The 7,305-nt window shown below is 40.6% G+C and overlaps 1 non-coding gene across 1 annotated transcript; it reads left to right on the top strand.

Moving 5' to 3' along the window:
* The first annotated feature begins 221 nt into the window (after positions 1 to 221).
* Positions 222 to 328, top strand: LOC148580409 (small nucleolar RNA R71). The gene has a single exon (XR_015895670.1). It is a non-coding gene; the product is annotated as a small nucleolar RNA R71 (small nucleolar RNA).
* The last annotated feature ends 6,977 nt before the right edge of the window (positions 329 to 7,305 follow it).

Genomic DNA, 7,305 nt, shown 5'->3' with positions numbered 1-7,305 from the left:
GGGCCAGCAGAGCATCTACATTGTTTAGCTCCATTACTCCTCTTGTGTTCCCTCTTTCGAAAGCATAGAAGTAGTCGTTCTCTGCTAGTGTTTCAATGACATCTATGGCTTCCTCAATAGTCTTCTTCTTGTTCAAAGATCCTCCGGATGAATGGTCTACGGCCTTCTTTGACTCATAAGAGAGCCCTTCATAGAAAATGTGCAGCTGCACCCATTCGTTGAACATATCTGGTGGGCACCTCCTTGTTAAGTCTTTAAACCTCTCCCATGCTTCATATAGAGTCTCACCATCTTGTTGCCTGAAAGTTTGGACCTCAGCTCTCAGCCTATTGTTTCGTTGAGGAGGGTAAAATCTTGCTAAAAATTTGTTCACCATGTCTTCCCAAGTTGTCAAGCTCTCCCTTGGGAAAGACTCCAGCCACTTAGCTGCCTTATCCCTGAGTGAGAATAGAAATAAGAGCAGTCTATAGGCGTCAGGATGAACACCATTAGACTTCACTGTGTCACATATTCTCAGGAAGGTGGTTAGATGTTGATTGGGGTCCTCTTGGACACTCCCTCCGAACGAACAGTTGTTCTGAACAAGGGTGATGAGCTGTGGCTTCAGTTCAAAATTGTTGGCATGGATGGTTGGCTTTTGAATGCTACTTCCACAGTTCCCTGGGTATGGCTTGATGTAAGAGCCTAAAACTCTTCTATCCTCCCCAGCATGATTTGCTCCACCTTCTCTGCCATGGTTGTGAGCCTCTTCTTCATGATGGTGTTCCATGTTTTCTTCCATGTTTGGTTCAAAGTATTCCTCAAAGTGTTCCTCCTCTTCTTCACCACCAACTACACATTTTTCTCTTGCCTCCCTCCTTAGTCTAAGGAAGGTTCTCCCAGGTTCAGAATCAAAGGAAGTTGAAGCCCCGCTTCTTCTCCCTGTCATACAACCAACAAGTACAAGCAAAGAGAATAGGTGTAGAAAGTATATCTATCAGAATTACCGTTAGTATGAGTGATGCAATATATCAAACAGTTAGTGGGTTAGTGAGATGAATAGTAAATAACAAAGAAAAAGTAAGGGGGAAGGGAATAAGTTATCTAAAACAGAAAGTAAATGACTCAAACAGAAATTTAAATCAAACAAAAATAAAATGCTCAATATAGTTATCCTCCAATCTAATCATTGTTGATGCACAATCAATCCCCGGCAACGGCGCCATAAACTTGATGCACGAAAAACCTGTCTCACAATAAATTCCCTTCGGCAAGTGTACCGAATTTGTCGTCAAGTAAAAACTCACAATAGAGTGAGGTCGAATCCCACAAGGATTGATTGATCAAGCAACTTTAATTAGAGGACTGTTCTAGTTGAGCGAATCCAGAATTTGAGTTGAGAATTGCAGAAAATAAAATGGCGGGAAGGTAATTGACAGGAAAGTAAATGCTAGAATTATAGATCTGAAAGTAAATGACGGAAGGTAAATTGCAGAATTGTAAATGGGAATGGGGGAATTGCTCATTAAAGTAAATAACAGAAATTAAAGAGAATGGGTAAGATCAGAAATGGGGAGTTCATTGGGCTTAGGAGATGTTGCATTCTCCAGATCAATTTCATTTTCATCTCTTCCTCAATCAATGCACTCATTGATCTCCTTGGCAATCTTAAGTGATTGAATTACAATTTCTTGTAATTCAATCTCTCAAATCTTGATCAATAGCCAATTTCTTGGTCAATTGCTCATGAGAAGAGATGAAGTATGGTCACTGATTATACCACATGTATTTCCAAAACCAAGTGTTGAGAGGATTATAGTCACATATCTATCCAAACCCAATTTGGTCCAGCATGAGAAAGCATTTCTAGCTTGATCTCTTCATTCCTCTTTCAAGGTTCAGAAGAGATCCAAGTATGAATAGCTTCTTTTTCAAGATAACTACTCAATTGGATGAAGATCGAAAGCTTTCAAGTAAAATCAAGAGAAAAGATAGAAGAAGAATAATGAAAACTAGTATTGATCCATCAAATTACAACAGAGCTCCCTAACCCAATGACAGGGGTTTAGTTGTTCCTAGCTTTGGAAAATGAAAACAAAGATGGAGAATACATGATGAAAACTTAGAAGTGCAGAGAAAGTAAATACAAAGATTAGTTCTATGCTAAGAGTCTCCCTATAATTTCCAACTCTCAAAATATTTCAAAGATACTCCTATATATACTACTCTTCTATTCTTCTAGTTGATTCTTCAAGTCTTGGGCCTTTGGATCTTGAGTTGGAAGCAGTTCTCTTCTTCATTGGGCTTAGCTTTTACTTGCAGAGAGAAAGTATGAAGTGGGCAGGGGCTTTGGCTCAGGAAGTTAGTGGTGTTAACGTTCAGTGAAAATATGGGTTCGAGAACGTTAGTGACAATCACCTTTTTTACTAACGTTCCTCACCAAAGTTAAAGGCCACGTTAACCTCAATGTTAGTGGCACAAACGTTGCCACCAACGTTTCCACTATGTCCTTCACACACGTTATTGGGACTCAACTTTCCCAATAACGTTGAGAAGCCTCCCCCTTCCCTACGTTAGAGCCCACGTTAACTTAGTTAACGTGGCTCTTTTAACGTAGGCTTGCCATCCTTCGAGAACGTTAGTGACACTTACCATTGTCACTAACGTTCCAAATTGCCCCTATTTTCCACGTTAGAGTCCATGTTAACTAGGTTAACGTGGCTTCTAACGTGGCCTTGCTAGCCATCTCCAACGTTAGTGACAAAGTTGAGTGTCACTAACGTTGGCTCATCCTTCCCTTATCCACGTTAGCTTCCACGTTAACTAAGTTAACGTAGGAGTTAACGTGGCTCATGGTGGCATGTGTGGCTCCTTCCAACGTTAGTGACAATGTTGGGTGTCACTAACGTTGGCGATCACCTTCTTTCTTCACGTTAGCTTCCACGTTAACTAGGTTAACGTGGGAGTCAACGTGGCTCATTGGGGGCTTGTGTTCTTCCAACGTTAGTGACAATGTTGGGTGTCACTAACATTGTCGACCACTTTGTTCCTTCACGTTAGCTTCCACGTTAACTAGGTTAACGTGGGAGTTAACGTGGCTTAATGTGCTTTGGCCAACGTTAGTGACAATGTTGAGTGTCACTAATGTTGGCTCCCCCCTTCCTTCTTAACGTTGAGTGGCCACTCATGATCTTGGTTCAACATTAGTGATAATGTTAAGTGTCACTAACGTTGGCTCTATTTCTTAACGTGGGCAATGATGGCTTCGAGAGCGTTATTGGCAATCACTTTTCTCATTAACTTTGCAAGTTACTCCTATTCCACGTTAGTGTTAACGTTAGTGCAACTAACGTAGCCACTAATGTGGTTCTTCTTTGCTTCCTTTGTCCTGAAATTAAGCAATAAAGTGCATCAAAGTTCTTGTCCAAGTCATGGGAAATGCAACGTCCAATTTGTCCTTAAATTCATGCAAAATCCTCATGAAATCATGTAAAATGCACAATATATGCTTGAATCAAGATGTAAGTGAATATCTACCCAAAACTAGCTTATTTCCTAAGGAAATGCATGAAACTACCCTAAAAACAGTAAAGAAAAGGTCAGTGAAACTAGCCAAAATGCCCTGGCATCACCTTCCACTTTGCATGCTTCCTTTCTGATAAACCACTATTTTATGGTTTATCTTGTGTTTAATTGAGTGGTTTCATCCAGTCTTTACCCACTTATTCATATGATTTGCATGATTTTACAATCCCTTCCTAGTTTTGTTCTATGGTTGAAAACTTGCTTCCTAGAGATCTTTAATTTGTGTATTTTAATTCTCCTTTATACCATTCGATACCGTGATCCGTGGGTTAAGTGTTTTAGGCTTTATAGGGTAGGAATGGCTTAGAAAATGTAGAGGAAGCTTGCAAAAGTGGAAGGAACACAAGAAACTAAGGAGATAACCAGCGAGCATCGATGCGCACGCATGGCTCACGCGAGCGCGCGATTTGAAGAAATTTTAAGCGATGCGTGCGCGTGCCTGACGCGTACGCGTGGATTAGAGTTCGCACAAAAGACATGTACGCGTGACTGATGCGTGCGCGTGACTTACGCGTACGCATGACAAGGAAATTCGCCAAATGACGTGCACGCGGGACTGACGCGTATGCGGGACATGCACGATCTGCAGAAATAACAGAAAATGCTGGGGGTGATTTCGGGTTGAGTTTTGACCCAGTTTTCGGCCCAGAAACACAAACTAGAGCCAGGGAATGTTCAGAGACTCAACACACATTCTCATTAGGATAGTTTTTTAGTTTTAGATCTGAAACTAGAGAGAAATTACTCTTCCTCTAGGTTTTCTTTACATTCATAGTTTATTAGTTTATTGCTTTCACTTTTGGATATTGAAGAGTCATCACCTCCGTTGAAGATACTATTCTAGTTTGTTTTCTTACTCCCTATTTATTTATTCCATATTCTTAATTATTGTTTAGAGTTATAATTGGATTATTTTGGATTTATTAATGCAAAGGATTATTTTTACTTTTAATTAATTTCCAATCCCTATTTTATTTAAATTATCATGTCTCTTTTCTATTCCAAACTCCCAATAACGAAGATGGTATCCATGTCAGTAGAGTAGATTCCCTACTTGACATGGGGGTTGATTAAGAGAGGACACTTGAGTTGGAATGCTCAAGTGGTTAGTTAAATTGGAAGTTATTGGCTAATTCTGTATTTACTAACGCTAGACCTTCCGAAGGGAGAGGACTAGGATTTACAAATAAGAGTTAGCTCAATCACTTGACTTTCCTTTATTTAGTAAGGGTTAACTAAGTGAAACTAACAACCTCTTTATACTACACTTGAGAAAATTCCAACAAGGATAGAACTTCTAATTAATCATTCCCCCAATCAAGGCTTTTTAATTGGAATATATAATTTTCTTTTAATTTATAATTATTTATTTTCTGTCATTCAACTCTCAAAATCTCTCAAAAAATTCCTGATTAATAAATTAGCACCCTTGTTGGCAACTCGTCGGGAGACGACCTGGGACCCATACTCCCAGTATTTTTATTCTAAACTTTTGTGACAACCTTTCTAAATTGATGAGGCGAATTTTAGCTGGTTAAGAACTATACTCGCAACGCTGTTTTTATATTGACTTCTTAATTGGCCGACTTATGCCTTACCGCATCAATTTTTGGCGCCGTTGCCGGGGAGTTGCAATTGTGTGCTAAATTATTAATTAGTGTACATATTTTTATTTTTATTTGCATATTTTATTTTATTTTAATACCATGAGCTGTATGTTTCTTTCTTTGAATGACGCGTTCGTTGCCTGATTTGAGCTTAGCCACATTTGATCCTGAAATTGAAAGAACTATTTCACGTATTAGGCGAGCTCGGCATCGGTTAGCCTCTGAGGGTGGTGAAGTGATTGTTATTGATTCACCAGTCTCATTTGAGGGCGAATCTGAACCGCCATCTGAGAGCGAAACAAGCTCCTTTACTACTGATTCAGTTGATTCACGTGCAAATAGAATGGCAACACCTAGGAGGATTACTCTCCAGGAAGCTGGAGCTCCAGATTTTACACTACAGCCGTATCAAGTGCATCATCCAACTCTGGTTGCAGATTTTGAACTGAAGACTGCACTAATCAACTTGATGCCTAAGTTTCATGGCTTACCTGCTCAGGAGCCTATCAAACACCTAAGGGATTTTCAGATAGCCTGTTCCACTGTTTGGCGTCATGGTGCAAATGAAACTTCTGTTCTGTTAACCGCCTTTCCGTTTTCTCTCGAGGGAAAGGCGAGGGAGTGGTACTACTCCCAACCTGAAGCAACTGTTACCAAATGGGATACGCTCACGAGAGAATTCCTGGAAAAATACTTTCCAGCTGAAGTCACAGATAGATTGAGGAAAGAGATCTCCTACATTGTTCAAGGTGAATTGGAGACTCTCTATGAGTACTGGGAGCGCTTTAAGAACCTTCTGGACGCATGCTCCCATCACATGATTGACAGGCTAGTGTTAATCAGCTACTTCACTCAAGGCATGAAGCCTCGGGATAAAACTACACTGGATGGTGCTAGTAATGGTTCTTTGAAAAAGTACAAGACCGCAGATAAAGCATGGCAACTGATTAGCAACTTAGCTGAGTCCACTCGGAACCACATGCACAGGAACAACCACTCAAAGGCTATTGCAGAGGTTTTCTCTAGTAGTGAGACTACTGCTCTTACACAGAGTATATATGAAATGACCAACCTACTGAAGCAGATGCAGTTGAATCAACAACAAACTCAGCCTTCGCCACCACAACAAAGCCAACAGTTAGTCCCCCAAAGAGTATGCAAAATCTGTGCTGATTATAGTCATTACACTGATGAGTGCTCATAGTTCCAACAAGAAGACAACATTGTGGCAGCTACTCATAACTTTTATGACTGCCCGAATTAAGGATACAATCAACAAGGCGGCAACTACAACCAAGGTGGGAACTATAACCAAGGATGGCAGGATAACTCCAACCAGGGTTAGAGAGATAATTCCAACCATGGCTGGAGGGACAACTATAGCAGAGGAGGCAGAGACAACAATAGAAATCAGAGGTGGAATAACTACAACAGACAGTAGAATCAGAACCAGCCTTACAGAGCACCTCACCTTAGGCAATCCCAAGGACCCCAGCCCAATCAACAACAGGCCCTCCAGATCACTTATTCTTCTTCCTCATCAAATGACGTGATGCTTCGTTCTCTTACATAAGGACAAAAAGACATGCAGACTACACTGAACTCTACTCTAAATGGTCTGAATGCCACTTTACAAGCTCTCGTTTCCTGGATAGATTCATTATCCACTACCACTAACCAGCCTTCAAGCTCTAGTGGAATTCCTTCTCAACCCTTACCTAATCCCAAAGGTGGCATCAATGCCATCACTTTGAGGTCCGGAACCACACTGCAAGAGAGGAATCAGGAGGAGCCGAGTCTGATAGAACACGCCCCAGTTGAAGACTTAGTTGAAGTTGAAGATGCTGAAGAGGAAGAGGAAGTACAAGACAAGGTTAAAGAAGAAGTAGCTCAGCAAGGGAATGGAGCACCAAAGGATACAGAGGCTGTAAGTGGCACCATTCCTATCCCATTTCCACACCTTGCAAGGAAGTCCAGGAAACAGATGGAACTTGATCCCAAAATGGTAGAAATTTTCAAAAAGGTTGAGGTAACTGTTCCCCTTTTTGATGTTATTCAGCAAGTACCTAAATATGCAAAGTTTCTGAAAGATTTATGCATACATAAAGACAAAATTAATGAATTAGAAACTATT

Source organism: Arachis ipaensis, chromosome B10 (assembly GCF_059453495.1).
Source record: "Arachis ipaensis isolate K30076 ecotype BB chromosome B10, ASM5945349v1, whole genome shotgun sequence".
NCBI classification, from domain to species: Eukaryota; Viridiplantae; Streptophyta; class Magnoliopsida; order Fabales; family Fabaceae; genus Arachis; species Arachis ipaensis.
Note: the sequence above shows the minus strand (reverse complement) of the source record. Positions and strands in the feature narration are given on the sequence as shown.